This window comes from Microcaecilia unicolor, chromosome 10 (genome assembly GCF_901765095.1).
Source record: "Microcaecilia unicolor chromosome 10, aMicUni1.1, whole genome shotgun sequence".
Classification (NCBI taxonomy): Eukaryota; Metazoa; Chordata; class Amphibia; order Gymnophiona; family Siphonopidae; genus Microcaecilia; species Microcaecilia unicolor.
The window spans coordinates 134,358,422-134,375,860 of NC_044040.1; the positions used below are offsets into that span (position 1 = coordinate 134,358,422).

Below are 17,439 nucleotides of genomic sequence, written 5' to 3' on the forward strand. Positions count from 1 at the left end.
ATTTTCAACAATTATCCAACAAAGTAGAAGGACAAAAGACTGATATAGAAAAAATTGAGATTGAAATGAAATCTTCTAAAGAAGTTATGGCAGCTTTAATTAAGGAGAAAAATGTGACTGCTAGAAAAATGGAAACTCTTGAGAACCAACTTAGGAGAAATAATTTAAGATTCTTGAATTTTCCAGTATCAACATTTATTTCTCCATTGGAGCTGCTGAAGAAATATTGCTTAGAGGTTTTGGGCTTCACAAATGAAAATTTTCCACCGGTGACGAAAACTTATTATATAAAAGGAAAACTGAAAACATCTGAACCTAGTGAACCTTTAAATGTAACTGATATTTTAGAGACATCTGTGGAATCAAAACGTGCTACTTTACTTGTCTCCTTCGCCTTTGAATTGGATAAAATAAATCTTTTGCTTTTATATTTCCGTCATATGAATGAAGATTTCATGGGGGCAAAGATAAATGTTTTTCCAGATTTGTCAAAGGAAACTCAATCAAGGAGAAAAGAACTCTTGGCATTTAAGCCAAGAGTTACAGCCCTAGGGGCTACCTTCTTCATTAAGTTTCCTTGCAAATGCTTAATATCTCATGAAAATAATAATTACCTTTTCACTGACCCCAAGAAACTTCAAGAATTTGTAATTTTTTTTTTTGTTTTGTTACATTTGTACCCCGCGCTTTCCCACTCATGGCAGGCTCAATGCGGCAGGCAATGGAGGGTTAATTTCTAAGGAAAGTATGAGAAACCCCCCTGGGGTAGCTAACCAGAATAATGCTCCTGTCTGATTGTATCTCTGGTATAATCTCTGTTCTAGGATAATTTAGTCATCTAGTATCTCCTTCCCCGAGCTCCATAAGATATCACTCAAATATCTGGTGCCCAACCACGCTCTTTCCCAGTGCAGCCATTTCTTGGTATTCTGCGGGGCCCACTCCGTTAAGTCTCTAAGCTGCGCTGCCTGGTAATATAAGTAAAAATTGGGGACTCTCATGCCACCTGTAGTTGGGCTTTGATACATCATGCTTCTACGCACCCTAGGTGGTCTTTTCCTCCAGATATAGGCAAACATTTTTTTATTTAGTTGTTGAAAAAAAGCCCGAGGAATCGGTAATGGGAGTGCCAAGAACAAGTACAGCAATTTCGGCAGGAGCATCATTTTTATGGCATGGACTCTACCCGTCCACGATATGGTGAGTCCCTCCCATCTATCCAAGTCTTCAAACATCTCCCTTATCTTTTTTGGAAAATTCTCCTGATATAAATTCTCTATTCTAGGGGTTATCATTATTCCCAAGTATCTTATTGCTTTGGTTGCCCAGTGGAATGGATACAGTCCCTTCAACATCTTGGCTTCTGTTTGAGGCATGGTGATATTGAGTATCTCTGATTTGTTTACATTAATTTTAAAGCCCGATAGCTTCCCATATTCCATTAATATATCCATAACCTGTTGGAGTGACCTTTTGGGTTGAGTCAATGTCATCAAAATGTCGTCGGCAAAGAGCATAATCTTATGTTCTTGTAGGCCTCTGACCACCCCCCTTACATTCTCATGATCTCTGATCCTCTGAGCCAATGGCTCAATTGAGAGTGTGAACAGCAGGGGTGACACCGCACAGCCCTGTCTTGTTCCTCTCCTAAGGCTTAACATTTTAGTGTGGGACCCATTAATTTTTAGTGTTGCCAAGGGGCTAGTGTATAGTAAGCGCAGCCAGCTCAAGAATCTCCCCTCTAGTCCTATCTTTTCCAAGACTGCAAATAAAAAGGGCCATTCCACGCGGTCAAAAGCCTTTTCCCCGTCCACCGAGAAGAGAATGACCGACTCCGATTCATCCGTGGCCTGCTGGATTACATGTAACAGGCATCGGATGTTGTCAAATGTCTGTCTACCCTCTATAAATCCTGCCTGGTCATTATGTATTATACTGGGTAACACCCTTGCAGCCTCATTGCCAATACTTTGGTAAAGATTTTATAGTCGATATTTAACAGTGATATAGGCCTGTATGACCCACAATGCAAGGGGTCTTTGCCCGGCTTCTGGATCAGAACTACCTCGGCCACTCTCCAGGAGTAAGGCAATTCTCCTATTTCATCAAAGGAGGTAATCACCTTCAGCAGCAGCGGTGCTAGCCACTTGGCATAAAGTTTATAAAAGCATGCAGGGAAGCCATCGGGCCCAGGTGCTTTATTAGTGGGCAAGTTCGCTATCACCTTCTCTACCTCCTCAATTGTTATGGGATTAGACAGAGATTCTACCACCTCCTCTGAAAGTTCTGGAAGCTTTACCTCCTGTAAATATTGTACTATATCCTCCTGCATGGACTCCTGCTCCGATTTATATGTTTGGGCATAATAGTCCCAAAACATTGTCTGTATCCCCTCCTCATGGGTGACTAGCTGCCCCATGGTGTCATATACGCCAGAGATATAATTTCGCTGGGTCTGCTTTTTTAATTTATGTGCTAACAGCCTACTGGCTCTATTCCCAAACTCAAAATGTTCTTGCTGTACCTGCTGCATCTGTACTGCTATATCTGCCAGCTGTATGTCATTTAGCTGAGCTCTGTATTGTAGGTCTTGCAATTTGTATTTATCTGTCGGGTCTGCTTTATGTGCCCGTTCACTGGTCTCTATTTTCCCTCTAATTTCATCCTCTTTTTCTGCTTGACCCTTGTTGATATGGGCCTGTAGGGCGATAAGTTGGCCTCTCAGTACTGCTTTCATTCCCTCTCATACACTCGCTGGGTGTACCTCTCCCATGTCGTTAAACTTTATATACTCAGCAATATATTTTTCAATCTCGATTACATTTTGTGGATTTAATAATATGGCTTTGTTTAATCTCCACCCTTTCCGCCCTTTCTGCTTAATACCTGGTTGCAGAGTCAGCACTACCATCGAGTGATCTGACCAATTACATGGTTCAATCTTCACCTGAATTATTCTACCTCTTACCGTCACATCACCCAGCCAATAATCTATTCTCGAGTAGGTATTGTGTTTAGGGGCACAGTGAGTGAAATCTTTCCCCCCCCCCCCCCCCCCATGGTCTTCCTGCCAAAGATCCATCAGTCCCCACCTTGCTAGCCAAGCTTTAAAGGCTGCCTTGTCACCCCTGGCATATCGCAAAGCCCCGCCTGTGTTGTCCAAACGGGGGTCAACCGTCAGGTTAAGGTCTCCCCCCACCATCAATTGGCCTTTGACATGCTTTTGTAGAACCTGTTCCAGTTCCTCCAAGATTAGCTTTTGACCATCATTGGGTGCATAAACACATAACATAGTATAATACACATTATGCAGGGAGACTCCCAACAGTAAATATCTGCCCATTTTATCCTTTACTGTATTATGCACTACCCAGGGTTGTGATCTGGACAACGCAATCAGAACCCCCTTCTGTTTTTTGTTCTCAGTGGTGGAAACGCAGTGCATCATCGGATAGTTCTTGTGTCTGACTAGATGTTCATGCTTTCTTTTAAGATGTGTCTCCTGAAGAAACACCACATCCGCTTTTTGGCGTAGCATTTCCCTAAACACCTGCTGCCTTTTTTGCGGGGTATTCAGCCCTCGCACATTTATAGTAACATATTTAAGCATAATAATGTATTGATATACTGACTACGGTTTCTGCACCCATACCCAGTGCTGAGGTGGTTCTCTTTACCCCCCTCCCATACATCCCTTTCTCCTTCCCCTCTAGGCCGAAGCCTCTTCCCCCCTCATTACTTCCTCCCCCCACTCCCTTCCCCTTCCCTCTAACCATTGCACCTTTGCCAGAATCTGGTCGGTGCTTTAACAGAGGAATGTGACCCCCTTGCCCCTAATCAAGCATTATGTCTTTCAAATTATAGTCCTTGTCTATTAACCATATTGCAAGCAAAGTGTTTGGGTAAAGGTCCCATATCAACTATTTAACCAAAGTCAATCACCAACCAACAAACCAACTCAGCTTGCCATTTCTGGGGTCTCTTCAGGACTGCCACAATGTAGCCATGTCTCCCAGCCGAGCATTCCGAAAAACCTCAGGTGGCTCTGGGGCGTTTTTCAGGTGAGACACCCTGCTGATTTCTGGCACTGCAGGCGACTGTGTCCCACCCGTTGCAATTTCGGATGGGTTCTCAGTCCAGCTGCCGGCTGGGATGTCCTCGCTGTAGAAGGTGTGGCCATCTGAGGTTCCCCCTGGAGTATCGCTTGTGCTTCTGCCACCGATTTGATTTGGTGTTGCTTGCCATCTTTGTAAAATACGAGCACAAACGGGTGTCTCCACCTGTATCGAATCCCCATTTCTCTAAATTTAGCTGTTACCGGCTTTAGATCCGCTCTGCGCTTCAAGGTGGCCGTCGCCAGATCCTGGTAGATTTCTACCTGATAGGAGTCCCATTTGAAGTCGTTTGCGCGTCTCGCTGCGGTTAGCACTCGCTCTTTCAATTTAAAATCTTGAAAGCAAACTATTATGTCTTTTGAGAGGTTTCCTCTGTTAGCCCCCAGAGCCCGATGCGCTCGTTCTAGGATAATTTTCTCCGGTGGAACCGGCTCATCTGTATCCGCTAGCAGTGAGCTTGCAATTTGTTGGGCCACTGATTCACTATTTTGGTACATCGGAGTCTCAGGCAGGCCACAAAAACGGAGATTATTGCGCCTGCTCCTATTTTCAAGATCTTCAAGCTTATCTGAAATTAGCTGCTGCCCCAGGTGCTCATCAGCCATCTGCCTTTCTAGGGATCCGAGTGTCTCTGTATGCTCCTCAGTTCGGCCCTCCACCTCCTCCACTCTGTGTCCCAGCTCAGAAATCTCACCTCTCAAGTCAACTCCCAGGGTCGCGAGCTCAGATCACATCGCTGTTAAATCTGATTGGATTTCTTGTATCCAGGCGCATAACTCCAGAAGGCTGGCTGCTACAGGTTCTCCTCGGTTCTGGGTTAGAAAAAGGTCCCCTGAGGGCTGCAGTTCTGCCATTGCCTGCTCCGCGCTAGCTTCATCCGCTCGGGCTGCCATGTTTTTTTTTGTCCCGTCTTGTTCAAAAGCAAATTGTGACAGGTTAACCAGCTCCACCCGCTTCTGCATGCTCGCCCCGGGACCTCATCAGTCTGCTATTACTCCTGCTGGTCTCGGTTGGTTCCGCTTATATCTGAGGATCGCCAAATCGCTATTTGTTGCTGTGGGCGCTCAGGAGCACGGCGTTTAGGCTACCATGCTCTCCGATGGCGTCACTTCCTCCCCTTTCTTAGCCTGTTTCTTTAATCATTTTAGCTTCATGGCTACTTCTAAAACAAAGTTTCTAAACAAGGAAATGTTATCAACTACTGTGGAAAGGGTATTGGCGTTCTAAGAAGGAGAAATGAGGATTTGGAGAGCTCTCTTTAAATTAGAGGCCATTATTGGGTCTGATTTTCTGTAGACAATATACGATGAAAATTCTGAATTTTTGGATTGCTCTTTTCTTCCCTTTTCAAGGACATAGGTTTATTTTCAAAGCACTTAGACCTACAAAGTTCCTTAGTAACCTATGGAACTTTGTAAGTCTAAGTGCTTTGAAAATAAGCCCCATTGAATTCCATTTTGGAAATGTTAAAAAGTGTTGGAAAAATGTACAATAAGGAGATAATTCTCTATAGATCTCCTAAAGTTAGGTGCTAGGAAGATGTGCACTAAGTGCCAATCCACTATACTATACTTCCCTCCATTCTTCCATTTACAGTTATATATCACACGAGAAACGGCCTTTAGTTATGCAGGCCCCAAACTCTGGAATGCCCTGCCATTGGCTCTTAGATTAGAAACCACCTACCAAGCGTTTAAAAACAAGCTAAGGTCTAGCTGTTCCAGCAGGCTTTTCCTGCTCACACTTCCCCCTAATAGTCCCGTCTCCCCATGCGTCCCCCTGAAACCGTCTCTTCTACTCTTTCTGGTTCCCTTCTCCTTCCTCTTGCTAACTGAACCTCTGGGCTCTCCTAATTTTATGATATTTTGAACCCCCTTGAGCACGATTCCATTTAATTTATGATGAGCTTTTAGTGTTAGTTTCTGAAATATTCTTTAGCTTAACTGTGAATAGTCCAGAAGGTGAGGTTAGATCTAATGAGACAATGTGCATTTCACCTTCTTGAGTCCCTGACCATGTCTCCAATCCCTCATACTGCAATCACTTCCAACCGCAATTGCCTCTCAGATCCGTCCCTTAACCTGGATTTAAGCTCACATTGAAAGCCCTTCCCACAGATCTTGACCTTTTCCTTCCATCTCTAAGCCCTTCATGGCGTGGAGTTTACTAGGGAGCTGGGAAGCAGGGAATTAGGGTGGAAGGGAAAGGTTTTGGATCTGAAGAAAGACTTTCTGTACGTGTTTTGGGATCTTGAGGGATGGGCATCAGACAAGTTGTTGAGCCAAGTTAAAATCCATGGAGGGAGTTTGCAGAAATCAATAAAATCTCTTTTCACTCAGTTGGTAATTAAATAATAACTAGGAAAGAAAAGAAAAAGGGTGGGAGTGATGGGAAGGGATAGGAGATAGCAGACTTCTGCAGAAGGGTGAAAGAAATCAGGCAATGTACATATATTTTACCGACTTCAGAAGAGAAATTGTTGATTAGATAAGTGCAAACTGCTTGTTTGCTAACTTTTCTCAAGTTCAAACAAGATATGTAATTGGGATGTTTAAGTTGCTAAGTAAGTTATCAATCCAAGATCAAGTGACACATAAGAGAACAATAGTTTTCTGACAGATTAGTCAGAACATGGTAAAATTTGTACTTTGGTCAAATATGACTAATACGGAAAGGAAGAATTTTTTTTAAAATATACATGTAGATTCCATGCCCAGCTAGAGAAACACAAAGTAGTATAACCTTCCCTTATTTCAGAATACTTCAGTTTAAAGAAGGGACTTTTATTTCAATCTGACTCCTTACCCTACCTTCACCACCAGCTAAAACCATTTAATTCTTGGCATTTGTAACTAAAAGTTGCAACCCTATAATAGATGTTTGTGGCTCTTGGGAGAGAGATTCCTGCTTTAGAACTAGTTATTAGTGGAGGGGAGGAGTGACGTCACCATGCCTGATGGCGGCTTGAACTAATAGCTCTCGCATCCTCTCCATGTAAACAGCGGCTTTAACCTTCATCGTGCCTTACCTTTTCTTGATTTTTGGCAGTAGAGCTATATCGGCTATCGGTCGACAAGATGAGTAAATCAGCTTCACAATCACGTAAAGACTTGGATCGCCAAGTGCAAAAGACCTTGAGCAAGGGCCGGCGGCGCCATGTGTCCCCGCTCCCGAGTTTGCATTCAGACTTGGACGATATTTCACAGCCGGAGGTGGGTTTGGCGAAGGACACTAGCGATCTCCCGAGGGGCATTGTGAAATACGTGCTTTGCGTGAAGGGATTAAAGCCTCGAAGAACGGAATTTTGGAGAAAATGGACGTCTTTGGCTCGGACCTAAAAGAACTAGGAGGCAGAGTGGAAGACTTGGAATGTCGTATGGAGGAGCAAGCGGTGCAGTGTTCCGAAGTCGCTTTGAAGGCGGACCCAATTCGGGATCAGTACACTGAGCTACAATTTAAGGTTGACGATTTTGAAAAGCGTAGCAGAAGATGTAATTTGCAATTCTGAGGTGTTCCGGAGTGTGGGGACTCGGAGGATGTCTTGACGGTGACAAGGGTCCTGTGTGCTAAGCTCTTGGAACCAGAGTTGCCGGAGGGTCCAATTGAAATCAATAGAGCGCCTAGGGCTCCAGGCCATCAAATGGAGAACAGACCACTTGATATTATAGCGAAGTTTGCCTCCTCGGCGATGAGAGAAAGATTGCTTGTGAAAGCGCAGCAGATTCCTTATGTGGATTACAATAATGCCAGAGTGCAAGTTTTTCAGGATCTTTCTGCCTTTACTTTGGCTCAGCGGCGTTTGTTGAGACCAGCTCTGGAAGTCCTCACTAAGGAGAAAATAGCTTATCGATGGGCGTTTCCATTTGCATTGACTTTTACCATCGGAGGCAAAATGCAGCGGGTCCGCCATCTTGCGGAGGCCTGGAAAATATTGCACGAGGCAGGGCTATCTACAACCTCGGTCCCTCCGACTTCTGCTGCGCTATCAGCAAAAGAACACCTCCAAAAGTGGAAACGGGTGGCTTCAAAACAGAAGCCTTCTTCATCAGGAGACAGTCGTTGAAATGTAACTGTTTTGGGATGGCTGTGCAAAAGTGATTAGCTTTAAATGGGACGAGGAGTACGGTTTGGTTGCTAGCTTGGGTACATTATTGTTGAGGGTGGCTTATTAAAATCGGGGAGGGAGGGGAGTGTTTGATGGTTCTTGGTTGTTTAAAACGAACAGGCAGGATGTTTGAATAGGAGGGATGGGGGGGAGGTGGTTTGGGTTGCTAGATAAGGTATGGTGATGCTTTCTTTTTCTCACTATTTTCCCATCATGGTCGTTTTCGAGGCCATAGATTGGTGTGTGGCGGGGGGGGGGGGAGGGTTGGGTGGGGTTGGAGAGGGATGTTGGGAGTTGCTGGAAGGAGGGGGCTGCGGGGGGGAGGGTTGGGTGGGGTTGGAGAGGGATGTTGGGAGTTGCTGGAAGGAGGGGGCTGCGGGGGGGGGGAGTGTTGAGTATTTTGGGTATGATGTGGAGGGGTGGGTGGAGGGAGGAGATTGTGTTGGGGGGGGGGGGGGGAAGTGGATTGTATGGTCAGGGGGGTGGGGTTGGTTTTTGTTTTTTTGTTTCGCCTTTTCTCTCCGTCCCCTCTTCCCCCCCTTTTTCCCCCTTCTTCATCCAGGGGGTGTGCCCTCTTCCGTCCATCACGCCTTGGCCAGAAATGGCTTTAAGATTCTTGCTGCTTGAATGAGTATGGACTTGAAGTTCTTGACGTATAATGTCAAGGGCTTGAATTCCCCTCAAAAGCGTCAAAAGCTTTTCAAGGAAATTTTGTTTCACAGACCCCACGTTGTGTTTCTCCAAGAGACTCATTTGAGGAGGGACCATGAGAAGTTTTTGGCCCATCGGCAGTAGTCCCAGGTTTTCTTTGCGTCAGATGTGAATGCGTCTAAGAAGCGAGGGGTGGCTATATTGCTCCATTCTTCTCTGCAGGTCCAAGTGTTGAAGATCAGGCGGGACCCTATGGGGAGGTTTTTGTTGCTTCAAGTTATGCTGAATACTTTACCTTTTTCCCTGGTGGCTGTATATGCTCCCAATGATAATCAGGGTAATTTCTTTACCAGGCTTGGCAAGATTGTTCAAGCTGACTCTTATGGTAAGCTGGTTCTTGGGGGTGATTTTAACGCTTTTTTTGATCCAGTTTTAGATAAGTCAGGGAAGGTGTCTGCGAGTGATATCAATAATGCTAAGGCTTTGGCAGAATTTGCAATTATGTTGGGTATACGTGACATGTGGAGGCTACATCATCAGCGAGTTCGGGACTTCTTTTTATTCCCATCCCCATGATTCTTACTCTCGCATAGATTACCTGCTCCTGGAGGTCTCTCTGCTTCAGGGAAGTTGTAGGTCTGACATTGGCTCTATCACTATTTCTGACCGCGCTCCAGCTTGGGTACAGTTTGCTTCCTTAGGTGAGGTTGAGAAGGATACCAGATGGACCTTAAATGTTTCTCTGTTGAAAGATGAAAAAATTTTAGCAAAGTTTCGTTTGCTTCTCAAGGAATACCTAGACATTAATTTGAATTCTGCCCCCTCCATGGGGATAATTTGGGATGCTTTTAAGGCAGTATCAAGGGGAATTTTTCTAAAACAAGCTAGTACGCGGGCTCGGATCAGGCGAAAAGAGATAGCGGATTGCCTTTCACAGTTGTCCAGACTGGAAGATCTACATAAGGTTTCACATTCGCTTTCTAATTTGCGACAGATACAAGCTTTGCGGCTAAGGTTAGCATTTATTCGGATCAGCTTCAGTTCGTTCAGCAACAGCAGATGCATTACTTTCATCAAAACAAACCTAGCCGATTGTTGGCTCTTAAACTGCGGCAGCAAAGATTTGATTGCACTATTTTGTGGATTCGAGACAGTAAGTCTTCAGTGTTAACGTGATCCTCCCTGATTCGCTAGCATTTTCAGTCCTTCTATCAGTCCTTGTATGGTGCGGATGCGTCTATTCACCAGGACGCAGTTGGAGCCTTCTTAGCCTTATTGCAGCTTCCTGTCTTGTCGGAGGAGCAGAGGGCAATGCTTGATGGGAATATTAAGGATTTGCCAACTGGGAAGTCTCCTGGTTTAGATGGATTGCCAAATGATTTTTATAGGACTTTTAGGGGGAAGCTTGCTCCTCTATTGGTAGAACTTCTCAATGGGGTCCGGGAGGGTCAACTATTGCCGCCATCTATGATGGAAGCCTGAATTGCCGTGATTCCAAAGCCGGGCAAAGATAAGCTGGAGTGCACCTCATACCGTCCAATTTCCAATTTAAACTCTGATGTTATCAATAGAAATCAAACAAAATAAAACATGGAAAAGAAAATAAGATGATACCTTTTTTATTGGACATAACAATACATTTCTTGATTAGCTTTTGAAGGTTGCCCTTCTTCGTCAGATCGGAAATAAGCAAATGTGCTAGCTGACAGTGTATATAAGTGAAAACATTCAAGCATTACTATGACAGTCTGACAGGGTGGGAGGATGGGGACGGGTAGGAGGTATGCATGGGGACATCAAAGCATATCATTGATATTCTAACAGGATGGGTGTGGATAGGTGAGGGGTGGGGTGATCAACTCTGATGTTAAAATCCTTGCTAAAGTATTGGCGAATAGAATGGCTAGGGTATTACCTGACTTAATTCACACAGATCAAGTTAGATTTATTCCTCAAAGACAAGCAAAAGATAATGTCCGTCGGATGGTCAATTTGATGCAAGTGGCTGATAAATCAAAAACCTCATTGTGTCTTCTGGGGTGCTGAGAAGGCATTTGACCGGGTACATTGGCCTTTTATGCTTAGTGTTATGGACCGGATGGGATTTGGTTTGGGATTTCGGGACTGGATGCAAGCCCTTTACCAGTCCCCCCGGGCTTGTGTGCGTATAAATGGAGGCAATTCTTCTTTGTTTATATCGGGGGACGCGGCAAGGGTGCCCTCTATCGCCCATGTTATTTGCTTTGGTAATGGAACCTGTTGCGGTGGCGATTCGTTTCAATCTAAATATTTCGGGTTTGGTTGTAGAAGGTCAGGAATATAAACTGGCGTTGTTCGCGGATAATATTTTGCTTTCTTTTTCCAAACCATTAATTTCGCTGCCCAACTTAACAAAGTTGCTAGGGGAATATTCTTTGGTATCGGACTTTAAACTTAATATGGCTAAATCGGAAGCGATGGCCCTTAATATTCCTAATCCCATTTTAATTCCTTAAAACAAGTCTTTCATTTTCATTGGGTAACTCAAAGTCTCAAGTATTTGGGGATCCATCTTACTGAAAAGTTTTCCGATTTATTTGCGGCTAATTATCCTCCTCTCTTGAAGGAAATAAGTAAGGATTTAGAGAAATGGGGATTTCTTGATATATCATGGTTTGGTCGGATTGCTACTTTAAAGATGAATGTGTTGCCCTGTTTGATGTATCTTTTTCAGGTTCTCCCTCTTCACTTGTCGCGTAAATTTCTTTCAGGTATCAAAGATTGCTTTCTTCAATTTATTTGGTCTAACAAAAGAGCGAGGTTAGCTAGAACGGTGTTGTACAGGGATCAGAGGCAAAGGGGTTTGGGGGTTCCCAAAGTGTATTGGTATTATAAGGCAGCACAGGCTAGGTCTGCTATTGAATGGTTTCATGTGAGTTCTCAGAAGCGCTGGATTGGGTTGGAGCAGGAGTCGGTGGGTTCGTGCCCCTTGCGATCACTAATGTGGCTTCCTAAGCGCTATCGCTTTGTGGGGCGGGGGGTGTGCCCGTCGATTCTGACCACCTTCCATTATTGGGATGCCCTGTTTGCCAAGCCTGACTTGATTCTCTCTAAACTTACTCCAGTGATTTATAATCCTCTTTTCCTGCCTGGTCTTCAATCGGGGACACTTAGGTCCTGGTTTAGGGCTAGCCTTGAGACATGGGGGCCAGTTTTTTGATGAGGAAGACGAAGAAGGGCAACCTTCGAAAGCTAATCAAGAAATGTATTAAGTTATGTCCAATAAAAAAGGTATCATCTTATTTTCTTTTCCATGTTTTATTTTGTTTGATTTCTATTGATGAGGATATAATCTTATCTTTTGATACTCTAGTTGACTCTTATGCTGTTTTCTCCTAAGGATTTGTTTGCCTCTATATAAGTGAGACATTTTCTGTCTTCGGCTGACATAAGGTCTAAGGTGTGTAGGGAGGATTCTTTTCTGGAGGATTTGTGTGTATTTATTTTTTTATTACATATATACCCCACACTTTCCCACAAAAGCAGGTACAATGCGGCTTACATAATAAACAGAATTACAATTGCTAGAGTCAGGAGAACATTACAACTGTAATGTAACATAGTAATAGAAGGCTTTGAGAATGTGTGAGTTAACATAGGAAGGAGTAATAAAGATAAGGTAAAGAGATAGGGATGAGTATGGCGTAGGAAGGATGGGGAAGGGAAGACTAGGAGAGTATGGAGTAGTTAGGGTGACATGGTTAAGATATAGACATTGTCAGAACAAGAGTTATGTGTATGGGTTAGGTCGGATAATTTGGGTAAGCTTGTTTGAAGAGATGGGTTTTCAACATTTTCCTAAAAGGTAGTCATTAATTGCTCGGATGGATCTTGGTAATGTGTTCCAAAGCTGGATACATAGATTCTAAGAGTACGAAGGGTCTTATTACTTGCTTATATTCATTTCAGCGGCGGCAGGTGAGAAGTTTGGTTGAGCATAGAGTTCGATGGAGTAGGGAATTGGGATTGAATCTGCCTGAAGAGGATTGGTCTTCTATGGAAAATGCATTATCAAGGATTTCTATCTCTGTTCCTTTCAAGGAAAGTGCTGTAAAAATTTTCTATAGATGGTATCTGACACCAGTGCGTTTGAATCACATGTTTGAGTCGGCATCCCCCTTGTGTTGGAGGAATTGTGAACAGAGGGGCACTATGGGTCACATTTGGTGGTCTTGTGTTAAAATTCGGGCATTTTGGAAGGCTGTCCAACACCGTCTTCAAAGGTGGATTGTTAGACCTATCAAATGGGCTCCTGAATTTTTTCTTTTTCCTAAGAAACCTCCGGGCTTGACCACTTCGCAATCGTTGCTGGTTAGTCATGCAATGTCGGCGGCTAGGGTGTCGTTAGCCGTCCAATGGAGGTCCCCTCTCTGATAAAATGGATGAACAAGTTGTGGTATGTTTGTGAAATGGAATGGCTTTGGGCAATGAGTTGTAAATGTTTGGCTAAATGGGAAGCGATTTGGTTGCCCTTCGTTTTGCATTGTTCGTGTTGAGGCGTGTTATGGTGGTGGTGACGGGACCCCCCCCCCCTCTTTCTCCCCCTTCCCCCCCTTTTTTTCCTTCTTTTCTCTCTTCTTCTTTGTGGGGTAGGGAACAAAGGGGGGTGTAGGTTAGTAGTTTAAACTCATGTTAAAAATCTAGAAGTTTCTAATGTGTTTCGAGGATTGGTATGGAAATGCAAGGTATTAGGTTTGACTAATTCTGTATGTTTATGGGCATTTCATGTGTTGGTATGATCCTTGTTCTAAGACTTTGTCTTGTTAATTAATCTACAGCTTGTTACCATTAAATAAAGACTCCTAAAAATTAAAAAAAAAAAGAACTAGTTATTAGTGGGCAAGTGTCCACACTCCTCTAAGACTCTATCAGTTTGATATCAAATGGGACACAGAGAGATGTTGATCAAATGGTCTGTAAAAGGAGACATGAGCCATCCCTTGTAGGAGAGAAAAGCAAGCCTTGTAGAACCTGTTCTGGGGGGGTGATTGGAGACTTTTTTTTGTTTCAAATCTGGTACTTGTCACTAGTGCTGCTTTTTTAAGGACAAACATGGACTCAAACCTTTCTTGTTGGACTTGATTGAAGAAAGAATGACAAAGGGGAGGGAGAGAGAACTTCCTGATCAGGATAGTGGCAGGAAATTTGTGTTCTTAAAGAAGTGGTTAGATGCAGTGGATTCTTGAAAAAAGGTTAAAAAAAAATTAAACATTAGTCATTCTGCTGATTTATTTATATAAATATATATAGTGTGTGTGCCTTTAGTTGAGCCAATCATCTATTTATCCCAGCTGAATCTATACCACGCATCTTGTTCCCATGTATACATCTGCACTTGCCCCTCAGTTATGTAGTAAGCTGTATTGTAGGAAAGCATTAATATCATATCTGTTATTTATTTTATTTATTTATTTAGATTTTGCTCACACCTTTTTCAGTAGTAGCTCAAGGTGAGTTACATTCAGGTACTCTGGATATTTCTCTGTCCCAGGAGGGCTCACAATCTATTTGAATGTTCTAATGCATGCTTATTAGGTGTATCATTAGTAATATACGTGGAGGGGCATAATTGAACGTGAACGCCTATCTCCATGGGCATCTATGTCCGAAAATGGGTACGTGAAGAGGTGGGACAGACCGTATTTTCGAAAAAATGGACGTTTTTCAGCTGGGCGTTTGTTTTTTTTTTTAGCGATAATGGAAACTAAAAACGCCCAGCTCAAAAACGTCCTAATCCGAGCCATTTGGTCGTGGGAGGGGCCACGATTCGTAGTACACTCGCCCCCCTGACATGCCAGGACACCAACTGGGCACCTAGAGGTCAGTGCGGTGGACTTCAGACAACGCTCCCACATGCGTAGCTCCCTCACCACGGGTGCTGAGCACCCAACCCCCCTCCCCCAAAACCCACTACCCACAAATGTACAACACTACCATAGCTCTTAGGGGTGAAGGGGGCACCTACATGTGGGTACAGTGGGTTTTGGAGGCCTCCCATTTACCAGCACAAGTGTTACAGGTGGGGGGGGGGGATGGACCTGGGGCCACCTGGCTGAAGTGCACTGCGGTACCCACTAAAAGTGCTCCAGGGACCTGCATACACGCAGGCCTCTAGGACTTGTTGCTGCTATGTAACATTAGCACACCAGTTGACACCTGAAGACTAATCTCTCCGAAAACGTCCTTTATTAGAATAAGCACGCTTACTCACAGTTAACTGCAGATCAGAGGTTGTGCCCCACTGGCAACGAGTCTCCCTGGTACTGAGATGAGCAGTAGGTCAGAGCTGGCAGAATGCTGTACAATGCCCTCTTTCAGCCACATTCAAGATAAGAACTAAGTTCTGTAACGTGGCTAACACGTGAAAGGGATCTAAAACTGGCTTACAAAAATGGCCACTACCTCATGGATTACCGGAAACAAAACAGGGCACACTCTGACCCAGTAAGCAGAGGGAAAAGCACCATGGGAGTAGAGCCCACAAATTACCAACATCATGAGCATGTAACACAAGCTAGTGGAATCACGGAGCCCAATACCCTACACCCACCACAATGCATTGCTGATGTGACGCTGCAGTGCGCATAACAGAAAAGGTGTCACGCTCACCCGAGAGCCACATCAGAACCAGGGAAAGGCTGTCAGAGGATAGAACACATTCTGCTGTCATGGAGGTGGGTACGGCATTTGAGGCTGGCATACAGGCTGGAAAAAATGTTTTTAAAGTGGGGTCTTTTTGGTGGGAGGGGGTTAGTGACCACTGGGGGAGTCCAGGGAGGTCATCCCCGATTCCCTCCAGTGGTCATCTGGTCAGTTGGGGCACTTTTTTGGGACCTGTTTGTGAAAAAAAGGGTCCAAAAAAGTGACCCAAAATCGCGGTAAAAACACCTTTTTTCGATTATCAGCTAAAGACGCCCATCTCTCCTCGGCCGATAACCACGCCCCAGTTCCGCCTTTACCACACCTCCAATATGCCCCCGTCAACTTTACCCGTTTACGCGACGGATTGCAGTTGGAAACGCCCAAAATCGGCTTTCGATTATACCGATTTGGGCGCCCACGGGAGAAAGATGCCCATCTCCCGATTTGGGACGCAATATAGGCGTTTTTCTCTTTCGATTATAAGCAGGATAGTAACATAGTAGATGACAAGTATTATGCTAATATTGTATTATATTTCTGGTATTTGAATTTCAGTGTTATTAAATGTGTATATTTTTGATACTGTTCTTGGTAGTCATATTATTAAGTTTCATTTTGCTGTTTTCAGTGTATTTATATTTATGCTTAGTAATTTTACTATTGTTATGCTGTTAACAAAATTGTAAGTTTTATGTTACGATTTAACAGTTTTTTATTCAGGATGAAATCAACATCCAATAAATAAACAACAAGTCTATATATAAACATCAAACAATGACATGACTGTATACAAACATATCAGAGTAATAAGCAAAAACATCTGTACAGCAAAACTGGATAAAAAATGATCCCTTTCCTTGTCATCAAGCAGATGCAGCCATTACAGATGGGTTGTGTCCATCAACCAGCAGAGGGAGATAGAGAGCACACTTTTTTCAGTGCCTCATACCAGCTTGCTCCACTGCCTCTCTTCAGTATTCTCTATCCCCCCTAGCAGAGTGGCTGCAGCTTCTTCGAGCTCCATCTAAAATCTGCCTGGAGGTTGCTCCTGTGCTTTTGCCAGTTGTTAGCAGGGGTGTTGGAGGCTATAGCAGCTTCACTTTAAAGGCACATAGGTTCGCCCTTTCCCTGCCTTACCCATACCTCCGTGGATGTGGACACATTGCTTAGCTTTCCCTGTCCTTCCCCACCAACAGTGGATGCAGGCTCATAGGTTCGCCCTTTCCCTGCCATTCCCACTCACCTGAGCCTCCGGAGTTCTATTTACCTCTGCTTTCCTCACAACGTTTAAAAAAAAAAAAAGTCACGTCGCGCTTTGGCGCTTAGACGCTGGACCAGAGGTTTTTCCTTGCCTTTTTCTGTGGGACCGGAGCTGTGATGCTCGGTCCAGTGAGGTAAGAGTGTTTTCTAACTCCTCCGGGATGGGCCCGCGATCGGGGCGATTTTGGCGCGAACCGCCATTTTGAATTTTACTGCCGTTTTCGGCGATGGCTGCAGAGACAGTAAAGCGCTGTTCCAAGTGTGGCAAGCGCAGATCAGCAGCGGGGCTCTGTAAATCGTGCTGTACAGACATTAGAGCCGGCCCGAGCATGGCGAGCGACGATTCTTCACGCTCTGAGCTGACAGCGGGCGCCATTTTGAATTTACCACATGGCGCGACGTCCGCTGAGACGGAGAGTCCTGAGCCCGGGGGGGAGGCCTCGGAGTGAGGCTGATATGGGAGCTACTAGGCCCGGCAGAGATCCGGGTGCCCAGGGTGAGTTTTTCTCCCCTGATTTTGTCTTATTAATGCATAAAGCATACATGCTTAAAAGAGCTCTCCCACAAAGCCCGGCAGGGGCCTCTTCTAATGCCCCCCCGGTGGATTCTAGCCTGGGTATGCCCTCT

General features: G+C 44.4%; 1 protein-coding gene across 3 annotated transcripts in view; it reads left to right on the top strand.

Moving 5' to 3' along the window:
• The window catches only part of STK25 (serine/threonine kinase 25), a 299,983-nt gene that overhangs the window by 12,056 nt on the left and 270,488 nt on the right, over positions 1 to 17,439 (top strand). The window lies entirely within an intron of this gene.